The 17,621-nt window shown below is 44.4% G+C and overlaps 1 protein-coding gene and 1 pseudogene across 1 annotated transcript in view; one reads left to right on the top strand and one right to left on the bottom strand.

The window, feature by feature from the left end:
- Positions 1-17,621, bottom strand: part of PDE8A (phosphodiesterase 8A) — a 145,601-nt gene that overhangs the window by 116,504 nt on the left and 11,476 nt on the right. The gene's annotated exons all lie outside the window — the stretch shown is intronic.
- Positions 13,620-13,710, top strand: LOC115803948 (U5 spliceosomal RNA; annotated as a pseudogene).

Below are 17,621 nucleotides of genomic sequence, written 5' to 3' on the forward strand. Positions count from 1 at the left end.
TAATATAAGAAAAGAGGGGGAAACAGATATTGGGATCAACAAGCAGTCCCTGCTGGTGTCCCTCCTTCATCCCAACCCACCCTCTGAGCACGTCCTGCTGCTGCACCTCACGCAGATGCAGGCTTTCCCCTTGCCTCGGACTTTTATTTTTCTGCTTGGCTGCAGTTAAAATTTCCCTCCGGCAATGTGGCTCCCAGCTGCCCTGGGTATCGTCACCCCAGCCTGTGCTTAATCCAGGCCGGACACTGGACTGCTGGAGTCACAGCCTCCTGAGCCACCTCAACTAAACTGCCATCCAGGCCGGATGCTAGGCTTCCTTATTGAAGAGCTTCAAAGGCAAGGAAGTCTCAAGGTTCATGGGCAAGGCAAGAAGGGCAAAAACAGCCTTCCCTTTCCTCCCCTCCCCTCCCTTCTCTTTCTCTTCCTTCCCTTTCCCTTTCCATCCTCCTTATCAGACATCAGGTACTAAAGGTACCATGACAAATGAAACAGACACAGTTCCTGCATCCAAGAGATTACACAAGAGCCTATGGAACAGACAGTGAAACAATCCTGTATAACAGGTATGACAAGGACCAAGATAGAAAACCAGTGCTGTGCGGTGCCTAGAACAGATCCCCAATCCAGATTTGGGGGCTCGGAGGGTTTCCTAGAACAGAAGACCAAATTTGGTCCTGAGGGACAAGTAGGGGCTGAGTCCTGACGGATGAGTAGAATGAGCTAAGTGGGAGAAGGGAGTGTTCCAGTACATGAAGCAGCCTGTAGAAGAGCCACAAGGCAGGAGAGAATGTGGTCCCTTCAAGGGACTGGAAGCAGCTCAGGGAGGTTGGAACTAGGAGAAGGGAGGGGCTGTGCTGGGAAGTGGCTAGAGATGAAACGAGGGCGGTCATCAGGGGCTGGATCACAACCGTCCTCATGAGCCATGATGAGAAGTTGGCACTTTGCCTGAAAGGACCACCTGGGCCACCTGCCTCTTAACCACCCAGTTGCCCTTGTACTCTCAGCTGTCATCCAGGGCTTGTCCTGGGTCAATCCCATCATGAACTGGCCTGGTGGGCAGTGGCTGATAGTAGAAGACAAGAGTGTAGCTGGACCCCTAGGAAGGTATCCTGCCTGGTCAGGCCAGAGCTGAAGATGAGCCAGCCCTGCCCACCGCCACGCTGTGGGGTGACAGATGTCCCACCCTGTGCCCCATGCCTGCCATTGGGTGGTTTAGCCTCTCCCCTGCTCCCAGACCTGGGCCCTGCTTCCCCACCTCCCTCTGGTCAGGAAATGTTCTGACAGCCCATTCTAGCAGGACCTCAGCATGGAGGATTTGGGGGCCCCTCGCCCAGGGACATGCAATTGGTCGGCCTCCACTCCTGGGGGGAGGGTTGCAAGGAGCTTCCCGTCCGGTAGCCACTTGCTTGCTGGCGGGCATGGGAGCGAGCGGTGGGGTTAGGGACTGCCTGAGGGATTGCAAAGCTGCAGCGGTCTGGCATGCTTCTTTATTTTTTCTAATTCAATTTAAAGCTGACTCTAAGTCACTATCCCACTGAGCTGGTAAGAAATTCAATCTCAGGCATATCATTGAGCTTCCCTCCCCCGACTCCAATGTTTTGTCAAGGTGCCGGGGTCTTAAGACAGTACCAAAGCCTTGGGGTGACCCCTCTGGTCATACCAGTGGCTGCAGGACTGTCCCCTATCCCAGCCCTTGTACCCCCTCAGGCGTGGGGACTCAGCTGATCTGGGGTGCCCCTCGGGGTGTGGGAATTGCAGGCAAGAGGTGTGCACTCTGCCTCTAGCGGACCCTCCCTGAGTGTACCTGGCAGCCTTTCCCTCCAAGGCCTTGTCACCTCCCGCACACTGCCTGGAGTCAGGGCGTGGGGACTCTCCCTACCCTTCCCCGCCCTAATCACACTCTGCCCCTTTCCCGACTTGGGTGGAAATCTCTCTCTCTCCCTCCTTTTAGCTCTTAAAAGCCCACCCTTTCTTCCTCTTCTAGGATGTGTCACAGAATCTCCACCGACCCAAGGTTATTACCAAAGAGAGCCATCGACTTCCAGAAGCTTCTGTGCTCTGACCACCCAAAATACCCAAAGCAAGCAAATACCAAGAGACTGGCTCCCTGCTTGAAAGAGCCAGGGGAGGGAGGGATACAAAGTTAATATCTCAACAAATCATCTGGCCTCTTCTGCATGAGGAAGGGCACGTCTCTTACTGTCACAGGTACTGCTGTTGTCAATCTCACACACTTCCTGGCTCTGTCATCTGCCAGTCTTACCTGGTGACTTTCCCTGGTTGGAGCTTCCCTCACCCAACATCGTCCTGGGGTACTCGGACCCCCTTAGGCTGCTGCTGTATTAGTCAGCTTTCGTTACGTTATGCTGCAGTGACAGGCAAACTCACAGTCTTACTGGTTTACAACCATATAATGTTTAGCATACCATGCTTCCAACCTTGCAATGAAATAATGCAGTTTTTTTCATTTTCGATGTGATAAAAATCAACTCTGTTATGAAATTAAATGACTCCTAATGGACTGCAATCACAAAACGTCTGTAAATGTAACTTTGCAACTTGAATTATAAAAAAGAAACATCTATTTAAATGTGGAAGTATACCTAATCTGTCAGAGGATAAAGATTAAGGTAGCTGGATCATTATTGACTCTACTTTGTGTCACCCACTAAGTCAAAAATGCTAACTGAAAACATTTTTATTTTATTTGTTTAATTTAATATTTTATGTTATTTATTTATTTAGGCTGCGCCGGGTCTTAGTTGCAACATGCGGGATCTTTTTTTTTTTAGCTGCGGCATGCATGCGGCATCTAGTTCCCCAACCACGGATTCGGGCAGACAGTCAAGTGAGGGCGGAGGGTCACGGTCGGGTGGTAGGACCTCATCCTTGGGGCCTACAGTCAAAAAAGGGGGATGGCCAAATGCAAAGGAGGCCTCAGCTGTGGGGAAGCCCGGGCACTGGCAGGCAACTAGGATAGAATATAAGAGCAAGACCCATACCCGGCAGTGGAATTAAAGATGGCAGTGTGTCCGCAGCAACAAGGGCCAGTTACTAGAAATGAGACTGTCCCAGAGCGTGGAACTAGGATGACTTTAATTTCCTGCAACTAAATTGGTGGTGGGGGGTGGGGGGAGTTACACGGTGAGGAGGAAGGGTCTGTCTGGTGGGGCAAGACAAATCTAGCCAAGGTCCAAGGAGAAAGGCAGTGACAGGGAGCCAGGCAGACCATCACAAGTACCAGCCGACTGAGAACGGAATTCGGAAAATACACTGGAGCAGATGTAATTAACCTATATTTCACTGTCACAACACAGCAAATGTCACCTGGCTTCTGACACCTCTCTGTGCCACTAACTATGCAACAGAGAGACTGCTGGGAAAGCCCTGGAATAAAACTCTGCAAAGCCCACAGCTGCCCTCCTCCAGACCACTCTGTCAGAGGTACGCTGCTCCTGATGCCCCCACTGTCACTCCCAGACAGCCACCCCAGCTCTGACCCTCTGAGACTCAAATCACCCCGCGAGGCCGCAGGCTACTCACACTCACTAGGGGCCTTGGGACTCGACATCAGTCTTCTCCACCTCATGTCCTAGGCAAGGTCAAGGTTCACGTGGCGACGCCACCCCACGACAGTTCCTTCCGTTTAGTTCTGACTGACCCCCGGTCCGGTCCACCCAACCCCACTCAGGCACCACTGCATGGCCACACTCAGGACATCATCTGACAGAATGTCCACTAGCTTTCTCTGACCACAACTTCCCAGTTCATCAGTTCTCTCTCATACCTCTTTGCTTTATAATAGCAATAACCATTATTAATCAAAATAACTAAGAATAGGCAGTGTTTACTATTTGCTAGGCACTATTCAGAGCGCTTGACATGTATTGAGTCATTTAACCCTCACAGCACGCCTAGGGTCTAAGTGCTATTATTATCCTCATTTTACATGATTTGAAGTCTGAGGCACAGAGAGGTTCAATAATTTTCCCAAGGTCCCACAGCTATAAAGTGGCTATAAAGAGCTGGGATTTGAAAACAGGTGGTCTGGCACCGAAGTGTGCACTCGCTCTCTCTTTCATTTCTTTACCTTTTATTGAACACAGAGAAAAGTACATATATCACAAGTGTACAAACAGATGAATTTTCACAAACTGAACACCCCTGTATAACCAGCACCCAGATGGAGAAGCAACACTACCAGCACACTGGAAGCTCCTCGGGCCCCCCTTCCAGTGCCACCCTGTGCCCTCCGACAGCAGGATTTGTTTACCCGTCTTTGGGCCTCTGTGGCTGGCCTCTTCTGTCGTCCTCACTGCTCACCGCCAGCGCACGCTGCTGGGAGACTTAGTGGTACTGAGCAGTTCTACACAGCAGGCGCTATGCTGAGCTCGAGGCTTGTGTGCCTTTCACTGAGATTACCAGGCCTTAGCTCACCTGCTATCCTAAACTCCCAGACCTCTTCTTGGGTCAGCTACTTCTGTCAAACCCAAACTCACAGCCCTTACTCTTGCTCTCTTGTGTGCCTTGTCAATAGCTAGTGGACATTCTGAGAAATGCAAAACTCCAATTCCAGATCAGCCCAACTGTCCTGCTCATGCCCACATACACAAGAGTGGCAGAGCCCTGCTGGAGAGTAACCCGACCTTGCAGAATGGAATGTCAATGCATGACGCCCAAAGGCAGCTGGGTGCCACGTGCTGCCCAGGGCGCTTTCTCCACGCCCCCGACCACACCTTCTCCCCTCCTTAGAGAGGCTATTCCAAACGTTCCCCCTTCTCAGGCCAGCTTCCCTAACCCCATCCTCCCACTCCCAGCACAACTGCTTATCCCATTTCAGTAAGCAATCCTAGAAACATTTGCCATAAGCAAATTTAAAAGGCAAACTAGGAAAAAAAAAAAGTTATTAACCATAAGTGGCAAGTGGACTAATAATATTCGTAACTTTAAAAAAAAATTACATACAAATTGAAAAAACCCCTCTAGTTCTCCAATAGGAAATCGCCGAAGTAACAGACAATACACAAAAGAGAAATTACAAATCGCTGATAAACATTTGGAAAAAGACTGATCTTCACTTCTAATCAAATAAATGTAAATAAAATTGGCCAAGATTAAAAATTGATGTCACATTCTCCCAGACAGACTAAATTTTAATTCCTGAATCCAATTAGCAGGGTGCTGGGTCCACTTGCTCTGGCCTGACCTGGAGCTCACAAGTATCACGCCCTCAGCTTGCAACGAGGGACACTCACCAGCATATTTATTATGGGAACATTGTTGACAGCCTTGACCCTTAAAAAGGGAGAGTGATGTCTTCAGGCCTAGGCTCAGAAACTACACTTCTCCTGAGTCACTGGCTTCTGTTAAATCTCAGGAACTCTGGGACTGCTTTCCTATCTGCTGAGGCTGTAGACGCTCAGAGCCAAATGTGTGACCCAAGCCCCTGGCCACCATGCAAGTCTCTGCGGCATGCATTGCCACATACGACCTGACACCCGACTCAACTGATAAGTCTACCCCTGTGTGCCCCTGGCCCCAATTCCCTTTATCTGCTTCCTTTTTAATCCTACAGTAAGTATTCTTTACCTCAAACCTTTTTTGAATAAGCAAAGGAGGGCATTTCTAATGAAGAGGTCGTCAGCCCTCTGCTGTTCTCCATACTCTGAATGAGTCGGGTTGGACCTTCAGGTTCACATTTGTCACCACAGCAGTATGAGGTGTCTGTGCACTGAGCTAATGGCTTCTGGCTGTGCAAGTTAGTTTCTTGAACAACAATTCCTAAACACTTAACAGGTTATTTTCAACTGCCTTATTGAATATCATATAATTTTCTCAAAATGTTCTTTCAGGAACACCATGTGGCATTCTTTTTCAAGATGGAGGTGCTGTAAAATCAACAAATTTGATAAACTGTTCAAATTTCAAAAGGGCTTGGAACATTTCAACTCAAGAAATAAAGAAGGCCTATATAATACAGAGATAATACCCAGCTATATAAACCAAATGTCTTCTGCAATGTGTACATTTATTCCATATATTTTCTTGATGAAAAGGCAAACTTTAGAGAAGTTGCTGAAATAAAACATGGGAAAAGAAAGCATATGAACTATGCTCTGTTCACTTTGGTAGAAGACAAATAAAATGTCCAAATTGACCCTTCAATGAAACTGTCATTCAATCCAGAGAGAAATTATGTTTAAAGGTAGAAAAAAGAAGAATGTTAAAAAATAGTTATCTCAGCTGTAATTCCAGGGAACTCAGAAGTCAAACTAGGATAACATCCATTCGGACCCTGCTTGGGTTTTCAAGTATTTGGAGAAACACCACAGACGTGGTAGCAATGAGCCAAGCAGAACTTAGACATCCAGGCTCTATCCTTTCTCTCTCCCTGCTCCCCTTCCCTTTCTTAAGTTCTATCAGTCAGGATGCTTCTGGCTGCAAGTAAGGAAAATTAACCTCAAATTATTGTGTGATAAAGTGGATTTATCGACTCATGCAAACACGAAGTGCAGAGTGAAATCTTTCGAGCCTCAGGAGAGGTTCGGTAGGGACTCTGGCTCTGGGACTCTGCAATTCTCCGAGCTTGTTCTTACCCAGGAGCTGGCGTTGTCCTCACTGGGGGGGGGGGGGGGGGGGGGGGCGGGGGGACACCTATCCCTCAACCACTCCAGTCAAATTGAGACAGTTTATATCACATGCCTGCCTTTGAACCAGTGACTGGGACCAGAGGACTTCATGCCCTATCTGACTTAGGCCTGGGTTATGCATCTATTACTGAATAAATAACTGTGGCAATAAGGACATTAGGGACCACCCTGGCGCTGAACGTGGGCTCAATCCCACCCAAACTTCACAACTGGTATGCACAGGAGAGGGGAAAAGGAGAATTACAAAAGTTACCAAAGAGGAGTGGTAGAGACTGGCTGGCTGTTCAAAGACAGTTCCTCTCCTTCCTGGGCACAAACAGATACAGATGGATCACATTTCCCAGCCTCCAGGGCAGTCAGGTGTGGCCAAGTGGCCAATGGAACAGACATGGACTATTTCCAGATCTGGTCCCTAAAAACCTCTCACCCACAGTCCTTCATGCTCTTTCCCCTTCTGCAAGCTGTCCGTGCAGACGTGCACAATGATCTTGGGGAGCCATGTGTTGAAGATGGCAGAGCCACAAGATGGAAGGAGCCTTGGTCCCTGAATCGCCACTTAGAGAAGAGTCCTCCACTGATCAGGAACACCTATCTTAAACTTCACGTGACTGAGCAACTTCTTTCAAGTTGAGACTTTTGTATATTTGGGGGTTTGTTACAACAGTCAGCCTATCCTAACAGTTGAAGGAGTTAAGGTCCACAAGGTTGGATGACTTGCCCAAGATACAGTTAACTGACGAAACAAATACAAAAACACAGAATGCAGTGATCTTGCCACTGGAATGCGAAAACAGAATAGAAAAAGTAATAGTTATAAAACCACAGGATAAAAAGAGACGTAATGAGCAATACAGCATCACTAAGTATCTTTTAGGCAGAATGCACAAGTAAGGAAGCGGGTCAACTGGAAAGCCCTATCTATGTCAAAACTTGTAGAAATTTTCCCACAAGTTATCCATTCTTCTCTTAGCAAACAGAATTACTGGAAAGTTTCTCTGATAACTGAGAGTGCAAACTGCCTCAGAGTCAGAATTAGGAATAATAACTGTCATTACACATAAAAAGCAGTATTAATTCTCAAGCTGAAAAACATCTGTGGGGCTTGGGCTGAACCCCAGTGCAGGGGCAGCTACCATCTGTCTGACCAGCACCCTCCCTTCCTCTGAGAGCTGCTCCCCCATCCAACTACCTACTTCTGTGAAAGCTGTTGCTCATCATAGAAGCCACCAGGGGCCGCTGGGCAGGCAGGCATTCCAAGCCAGGCTGTCCTGGCTCTTCCCGGGGACTCTCAAATTGCAATCAAAGGAAGAGGCTCAGTCCCTCCCCATTAATGAAGCTGTGAAATATGAGGCCAGGAGCTATTGGTGGGCACTGTTTCTTGCTGAGCAGAAAGCAGCAGCCCAAGAAAATGAAGATGACACCACAGGAAAGGGAAAGATGGAGAAGGGTCCTGGTTTCATGTGGCCCAGAGGCGGGCACACCCCTGTCCTTCCCATGGTTTGGTTACGTAAGCCAGGCTATGGTGGCCCACAGATTTCACTTTGGGCCTCAGCTTGTTTAGATTAGGTTGACGTAACTTGCAATCAAAAGAATCCTGACCAATAGAATCAGGAAAATTGCCTCAAAAAACAGATAAACAAAAATATTCATAGTATCTCACAAATCTCCAAAAGTAAAATGAAAAGTACAGAAGTATCAATGTCGAGTATGGACTCAGAAATCAGTGTGCTGGGATTGAATCCAGGTGCTGCCAGTTTCTAGCCAGGAAACCTCGGGGAAATTGTTAAACCTCCCACTTGCCTCAGTTTTCTTACTCTTAAAGGTGAACCTTTAGGGTGACACCAAGCCCATTGGGTTTTCTTAAAGATTAAATTAGTTAATACACATAAAGTACTTAGAACAGTACCTGGTATGTAGTAAACATTCAATACATGATGGTTTTATTGTTACATTTGATCAATCTGAGTTGATTTTCAGGTTAGTGTCCTGTGTTTTCAGTAAGTCAAGGTGGAACCAGCCAGGTGAAAATAGGTGCTGACCAGAGAAAAAAGCATGTTTGTCCCACACAACCTGACCCTCAGCAGTGCACCATCAAATCCAGATGCTCTTTCATTTGTAATGAAGGGACTTCTTCAGGGGCCCACCAAGGAAAGACCAGTTCGGCAGTCTCAGACCCCTCCAGGAGGTGAGCAAGGATAAGCTGTATCAGCCACCAGCACGCTCCTCTGCTCCCTAGGACATCCATTCTCTCCCACCTCCTTCAACTCCCTGGGCCCTCAGGGCCACAGTGAAACAGGCAGGAGGGTAAATGCTGCCCCAGCGCAGCCTACAGGGACCTCTCCATCTTTTGCGCATGCGTGACCTCGACAGTTAGAACCCTTCGTCCCATCTTAGGCTTGTCTTTTTTTTTTTTTTTTTTTTTTAGTAATGGAATTTCACAAACACAAAAATTTGACGGCATTTTTTCCAGACACAAGATACTTCCTACAGAGCTCTACCTTCGCCAAAGTTCTGCTATTTCTGCTGATTAAGTTGGGGAGAAAGTCTCAGCAGAGCACTTTCGTGGAAACTGCACAGTCAAAAGCCCCGAGGTCTTTAAGTGCCTAGAAGTATAAGTAAGTATTTGAAGCATTCAGTCTGTAAAGGCATGGGATAAAGCTAGAGAAGGGGGCATAAGGTACATCAGGCTGGGCTCTGAGGTCATGGAAAGGAGTCTGAATCTGGCAGTGGGAAGCCACAGAGGGTTTGAAGCAGGGAATGGCATAATCAGGTCTGCATCTGATCACCCTGCACCTCCTCTGAACCTCTGCTTGCAGGGTAGCAGATGTCTCAGACGTCTGCAGGTGGGATCAGCTTATCTGGGAACCAGAGAAATAAGGTCTGAAGACATGTTTTTCAGAAGAATAGCTTAGGTAGGGTAGAAATTCCAGAAATTTTCCTCATGACGGAGAAATAAGAAGAAGGTAGATCATTTTAGCAACCTGGCTCTAGAGTAGTAGAGAAGGCTGAGAATACTGGGAGCGGGGCAAAGCCCTCATGCCACCGATTAGAAACCACTGACTCCAAAGCAACCTGGTGGGGAAGAGCCAGGGCCCAGAGAAAGTGTCACGCTCGCAGGGCTTTCTAGAGCCTGGCAATGGGACAGGCACGCTGCTCCGATTGGCCAGAGACTGCCCACTGGAAGAACAAGTTCAATTCCTACTAGCCCTGACCAGAGGCCCTCTCCAGCCAACCTATGTTATTTTACTCCAGCAAAAAACTGAGCACAGTAAGCAAACTTTTGTAGCAAAGCTAGCCTTATAAACAAGTGAACCCAAACCAGAACTGTGCCATTACCAGAGAGATTCATGTGGGATCTGAAGCTGTCCTAAGTTGCAGAAATATTCTTGGCCTCTCAAGACAAACATAGCTTTTGGCACTGAAAACTGTTTTTTGGTTTACAGGCCAGAAAACCGCTGGACCCCTGTTTATTTTTCCATTATCAGTATATTCAGCAGCACTGAAAGGATTTAACATAGCTTCCTTCTCTCCTGACCTACTGGTGAGAAAACACAATTCTGATCAATAAGCAAAGAGAAACCAGAAAAATCTGTCATGTTTATGGTGCGTGACAGGTATCTTCTCACACCTTCTCTCATACGCTCATTTTTTTTTTTTTTTTTTTTTTTGGCTGCGTTGGGTCTTGGTTGCTGTGCGCGGTCTTTCTCTAGTTGCAGCAAGTGGGGTCTGCTCTTTGTTGTGGTGTGCGGGCTTCTCACTGTGGTGGCTTCTCTTGTTGTGGAGTACAGGCTCTAGGCACGCAGGCTTCAGTAGTTGTGGCTCGCAGGCTTAGTTGCTCCGCGGCATGTGGGATCTTCCCAGTCTAGGGCTCGAACCCATGTCCCCTGCATTGGCAGGCAGATTTTTTTTTTTTTTTTTTTGCGGTACGCGGGCCTCTCGCTGTTGTGGCCTCTCCCGTTGTGGAGCACAGGCTCTGGATGCGCAGGCTTAGCGGCCATGGCTCACGGGCCCAGCCGCTCTGCGGCATGTAGGATCTTCCCAGACCGGGACACGAACCCGCGTCCCCTGCATCGGCAGGCGGACTCTCAACCACTGCGCCACCAGGGAAGCCCATGGCAGGCAGATTCTTAACCACTGCACCACCAGGGAAGTCCCCATACGCTCATTTTATATACAAGGAACTGTGGCTCACAGATGAGTTCCATGACTTGCCCCAGCTCACAGCTGAGTAAGTACCAAAGCCAAAATTCAAATCCAAGTCTGATGCTAATTCTCCTGCCCTCTTTGTATCACAGCAATGGTATATTCAGATTTCTGAACAAGCACTGGAGAATCAGGGGTCAGGGAGACAAATACAAATAGAGGCAAGCCTATTCCCTAACAAGTGTATCATCTAAAAGGGGAGGCTACGTCACTCATCTCACATTACCTGCAAATCCCTAGTGCAGTTCCTAGTGCACAGTAAGCTCTAAATAAATGTGGCTTGAATGAATGAAGGAAGATTTTGTTGTGATCCAATACTTTGTTGTCTAATAAAGAATCGGTGACTATCACGTAAACTTACCAAACCAGAGTTCTCTGTGTAGATGCAAAGTTGATGCGTGAATTCCTACAATGGGGGAGAAGTGAGACTAGAAGGCCTCTAAAACACTTTCTAACTCAGTCTCTGAAAACTAATCTCATTGTAGAGATGAGTGTCTAATAGAAGTACTGATTTTTGTCAGTATTGAAAACAAGTATATGTTGGCTCACACCGTCAACTATCAGTTACCCCCATAATGGTGTTCTGAACTTTTGATAATACTGCTGGACCGCAGTGCCAGGCCGACCTCATGCCTGCCTTCATCCCAGGCAAGGCTTTTTCGCAATAAAGCCTCACCTCACTTGGAATCTTTGGCTTTTCAGGACCCTAGAGTTACGACCCTTAACACTAGAATAACAAAAAGATATGGCATAAATGCTTCGGGAGGCAAAAGGAACAAGACTTCCTGCTTTTATCTAAAAATGTTAGGGGGGCTTCCCTGGTGGCGCTGTGGTTAGGAATCTGCCTGCCGATGCAGGGGACACGGGCTCGAGCCCTGGTCCAGGACGATCCCACATGCGGCGGAGCAGCTAAGCCCGTGCACCATAACTACTGAGCCTGTGTGCCACAACTACGGAAGCCCGCACACCTAGAGCCCGTGCTCCGCTACAAGAGAAGCCACCGCAATGAGGAGCCCACACACCGCAAAGAAGAGTAGCCCCCGCTCATCACAACTAGAGAAAGCTCACAGTCAGCAACGAAGACCCAACACCAGCAATAAATAAATAAATATTCATTTTTTGATTTATTCTTAAAAAATAAAAATGTTAGGGCAGTAAAGGAAGCCAGTCAAATATGTAGTGAATGACTACATAAATACTGCATAACTCCAACTCCAAATGTATGGGTTACAAACCTAGAAGAAAAAAATAGGTATCTGTATATGACTTTAAAATGAAAAAATAACCATTTTGCAATAATCAAGCAACTTCACTAATGATATCCAAATTCTGATACCCAAATGATACCAGAAATTTCAAGTGTTCAATTTCTTTATTGCTTCTGATACAATAAAACCGCTAGACAAGAGAATACTTTGCCCTTCCCTCCTCCATAAAGTGAGGAACTTGGCTATGGTAAAGTTAAAAGTCTCATTAAGGGGCTTCCCTGGTGGCGCAGTGGTTGAGAGTCTGCCTGCCGATGCAGGGGACACGGGTTCGTGCCCCGGTCTGGGAAGATCCCACATGCCGCGGAGCGGCTGGGCCCATGAGCCATGGCCGCTGAGCCTGAGCGTCCGGAGCCTGTGCTCCGCAACGGGAGAGGCCACAACGGTGAGAGGCCCGCATACCACAAAAAAAAAAAAAAAAAAAAAAAGTGTATATAATTAATATACTCAAAAAGATAACGAGTATGCTGTAACAAAACAAAACAAAAAAAACCATGAATAAGCAGTTATAAAAAGAGCACACCATAAATCTTGAACACAAAAACTGTCCAATTTAAAAACTCGAAGGGTGGCTCAGTGGTTAAGAACCCGCCTGCCAATGCAGGGGACACGGGTTCGAGCCCTAGTCCGGGAAGATCCCACATGCGGCGGAGCAACTAAGCCCATGCGCCACAACTACTGAGCCTGCACTCTAGAGCCCATGCTCCGCAACAAGAGAAGCCACTGCTCGCCTCAACTAGAGCAAAGCCCACATGCAGCAACAAAGGCTAAGTGCAGCCAAAAATAAAATAAATTTAAAAAACAAAAACTCAAAGGGCTAGATAGCTGAGTAGACCCTGAGGAATGAATCAATGAGCTAGGAGAGTGAGCTAAAGAACCCTCCCAGACTATAGCACAGAGATGGGAAGTAAAAGAAAACTGAAGAGATACAGAGGACAGATCAAAGATGTGCCTAAATCCAATCATTTGGAGGAATCTGCAGAAGGGAAGGGAGGAAATGGAAGGGGGGGACAACATTTGAAGAAATAACTATTAAATGTTTCCTAGAACTAAAAGAATAAAACCTTTTTAAAAAATAGTTTTTAATTACAGTTATTTAAAGTGATCTACATGGATGGAAGGAAACATACTACCATTTTATGAGTAGCTATCTCCTGATTATGCAATTTAAGGTCCTTTTCTTTTTCAAGTTTTCTAAAATGAACATTACTTTTGTAAGAGAAAAAGTAATAAAAGTTTACTTTTATAAAATAAATCCAGAACCAAGATACAAGAAAGGCTTTTAAAAATTCCCTAACCTCTCTTTTCTCTGACTTCTACCCTATGCTATTATAGTGAACCTGTTTCTGTAAGCAGTCACCACAAACTTGGGCAAGTCATTTGATCTCTTTAAATTTCTGCTTCTTTTAGGTCTTCAACAGGGAAAATAAAATCCCTCCTTCCTACCTCACAGGAGTTTGGTGAACATCAAATGAGATGATGTATAAAAATTGCACTCAGTATACTCTGATTTCTCTTCAGATCAAATAAATCTTTCGCCTTTTACTAAAGATTTCCATGGAGAGAAACAATTCTGAGACTCACAGACATTAGAAATCAAACTTACTGTTACCAAAGGGGAAGGGGGGAGGGATAAATTAGGAGTTCTGGATTAGCAGATACAAACTACTACATATAAAATAGATCAACAACTAGGTTCTACTGTATATCACAGGGAACTATATTCACTATCTTGTAATAAACTACAATGGAAAAGGATATGAAAAAGAATATATATGTGTGTGTGTATATATATATATATATATATATGTATATATATAATCAGTTTGCTGTATACCAGAAAACACAGCATTGTAAATCAACACAACATTGTAAATCAACTATACTTTGGTTAAAAAAAAAAAAAAATAGCGCCCAGTCAACTATACAGCACTGTAGAAATTGAGCAGGTTATCACAGTCCTTCTAAGCTGGTAAACCCCAACCTCTGAGTCACCCTCCACTTCCCTCATCCCTCACTCCCCAAATCCAATCCATTCCCTAGCCTGCCAGCTCTTCCTTCCTTCCTTTCCCAAACCACTGTACTACCTAGTTACACCTGGTCAGACCTTGTGCCTGAACCACCACGATAGCCCCCTGGGTGATGCCCTGCCTCTAACTTTTCCTTACCCCACCCAGTGCACTTTCCTCCTAAAGCTTAATCTTCATAAAATACATTCATCCTGTAACTACAATGCTGAAAATGAAAGTTCTCTGAAATTTACAGGATGGACTTCAAACTCCTTAACCTGGCTTTCAAGCCTTCCCTCCTATCCCTGGTCAACCTTCTCGCTGTTTGTGGAACAAGCCAGCAACCCCCCACCCCATACACACCCCCATTCTCTACCCATCCAGGTCCTCCCAGTCTTCTTAGCCCAGGCCAAACCCCTCCCCTCCCTTCCTCCCTCTGCACCTTCTGACCAATCGAGACCAAGCTCCTGCCAGTTCTCTGAACACCCACTCCATCCCTCAGGCGTCATCCTCACTTCCAGAGAGGACTCTTTCTGCCCTGAGGGCAGGGCCTCCTGCTTGGCTCCTGTATCTTCTGTACTAGGCACTCAAATTAACCTGCTAATCATTTTAGTCTGCAAAATAAACTTTCTCTGCCTAACTGAATTTTATTGTAATTATTTCTTTAGTTTCCTTTATAGTTTTAATATCTATAGGTACATCACATATATTCCTATATAACATACTATTTAGCTATTAAACTTTAAATAAAAAGAATTATACTTTATAAATTCTTCTATAAGTTCTTTCTTTCAACATTGTTTTTGAGACTGATCTATGTTCATATCTGTACCTATAAGCCATTCATTTTCTTTTCTTTTTTTTTTTTAAGCCATTCATTTTCAAAGCTGAAAAGCATTCCTTTGCATATCACAACTTATTCATCCATTATGTTGCTGAGAGATATTTGGGTTTTATCAGAAAGTTTGCTATTAAAAGCAATGCTCCTATGAACATTCTTATGCATGTTTCAATACACATATATGTCTCTAGGACTGAAACTGCAAGGTCATAGGGTCACATGTTTAACTCTACTTGGTAATGACAATGGTTTTCCAATCGGTTTTCCAACCGATTTATGCTTTTACTTACAGTGTTGAAGAATTCCTCAAAAATACTGTCAGGCTTTTAAACATTTGCCCATTTGGTGGGTGTAAAATGTTATTTCATTGTGGTTTTAATTTGCATTTCCCCAGTGAGGCTGACATCTTTTCACACATGTATTGGCCATTTGGTTTCCTCTTTGATAAGCTCCCTAAGTCTTTGTGTATTTTTCAACTGGGCTGTCCTTTTCTTATCTACTGTAAGAGTTCTATATTTATTCTGGATACCAATCCTTCACTGGTGTTATGTGTTGCAAATATCTTCTTCCAGTTTATGGTTTCCTTCCTTTTCACTCTCTTCTGATGAGAAGTTCTTTATTTTAACTTAGTTGAATTTATTAACCCTTTCCTTTATGGTAACTGCTTTGTGTAACTTGTTTAATAAGTCCTTCCCTACCCAGAGATCATGAAAATATTTATATTTCCTTTTAATAAAAGACAGTTAAAATAAAAACTTCAAAAAGGAAGTTATATAATCAATTAGCACATGAAAACATACTCAAAAGTATTAGCCATCAAGGAAATGAAAATCAAAACCACAAGGAGATACCACTACACACCCACCAGAATGGCTAAAATTAAAAGACTGATAACACCAAACGGTGGCAAGGACGTAGACCAACGGCATTTTTGTCATATACTGTTGGCAGGAGTGTGGAATTGTATAACCCTGGAGAAAGGTCAAGCAGTTTCTTAAAAAGCTAAATATAATAGCTATCTTATGACCCAGCAATTCTACTTCTTGGTAGTTACCCAAGAAAAATGAAAGCATATGCCCACATTATAATTTATACTAGAATATTCATAGCAGCTGTATTCTTAATAGCCAAAAATTAAGAGCGGCCCTACCATCCCTCAACAACAGAATGAATAAGTGAATTGTGATCTAGTCACACAACAGAATAATACTCAGCAAGAAAAAAGAGCAACATAGATGAATCTCAAAAATACTACGCTGAATGAAAAAAGCCTTACACAAAATAATACATTCTTTAAGATTCTATTTATATGACACCTAGAACAGGCAAAAATAATTTACAATGCGAAAAAAAAACTGTGGTTGTAGACAAAGAAGGACACTACATAATGATCAAGGGATCAATCCAAGAATAAGATATAACAATTGTAAATATTTATGCACCCAACATAGGAGCACCTCAATACATAAGGCAAATACTAACAGCCATAAAAGGGGAAATCGACAGTAACACATTCATAGTAGGGGACTTGAACACCCCACTTTCACCAATGGAAAGATCATCCAAAAAGAAAATAAATAAGGAAACAGAAGCTTTAAATGATACATTAAACAAGATAGACTTAATTGATATTCATAGGACATTCCATCCAAAAACAACAGAATACACATTTTTCTCAAGTGCTCATGGAACATTCTCCAGGATAGATCATATCTTGGGTCACAAATCAAGCCTTGGTAAATTTAAGAAAACTGATATTGTATCAAGTATCTTTTCCGACCACAATGCTATGAGACTAGATATCAATTACAGGAAAAGATCTGTAAAAAATACAAACACGTGGAGGCTAAACAATACACTACTTAATAATGAAGTGATCACTGAAGAAATCAAAGAGGAAATCAAAAAATACCTAGAAACAAATGACAATGGAGACACGACCACCCTAAACCTATAGGATGCAGCAAAAGGAGTTCTAAGAGGGAAGTTTATAGCAATACAACCCTACCTTAAGAAACAGGAAACATCTCGAACAAACAACCTAACCTTGCACCTAAAGCAATTAGAGAAAGAACAAAAAAACCCCAAAGGTAGTAGAAGGAAAGAAATCATAAAAATCAGATCAGAAATAAATGAAAAAGAAATGAAGGAAACGATAGCAAAGATCAATAAAACTAAAACCTGGTTCTTTAAGAAGATAAACAAAATTGATAAACCATTAGCCCAGACTCATCAAGAAAAAAGGGAGAAGACTCAAATCAACAGAATTAGAAATGAAAAAGAAGTAACAACTGACACTGCAGAAATACAAAAGATCATGAGAGATTACTACGAGCAACTCTATGCCAATAAAATGGACAACCTGGAAGAAACGGACAAATTCTTAGAAATGCACAACCTGCCAAGACTGAATCAGGAAGAAATAGAAAATATGAACACACCAATCACAAGCAGTGAAATTGAAACTGTCATTAAAAATCTTCCAACAAACAAAAGCCCAGGACCAGATGGCTTCACAGGCGAATTCTATCAAACATTTAGAGAAGAGTTAACACCTATCCTTCACAAACTCTTCCAAAATATAGCAGAGGGAGGAACACTCCCAAACTCATTCTACGAGGCCACCATCACTCTGATACCAAAACCAGACAAG

The sequence above is a fragment of the Delphinapterus leucas genome, chromosome 2 (assembly GCF_059928025.1).
Source record: "Delphinapterus leucas isolate spDelLeu-1000000601 "Yukka" chromosome 2, BTC_Dleu_Yukka2, whole genome shotgun sequence".
NCBI lineage: Eukaryota > Metazoa > Chordata > Mammalia > Artiodactyla > Monodontidae > Delphinapterus > Delphinapterus leucas.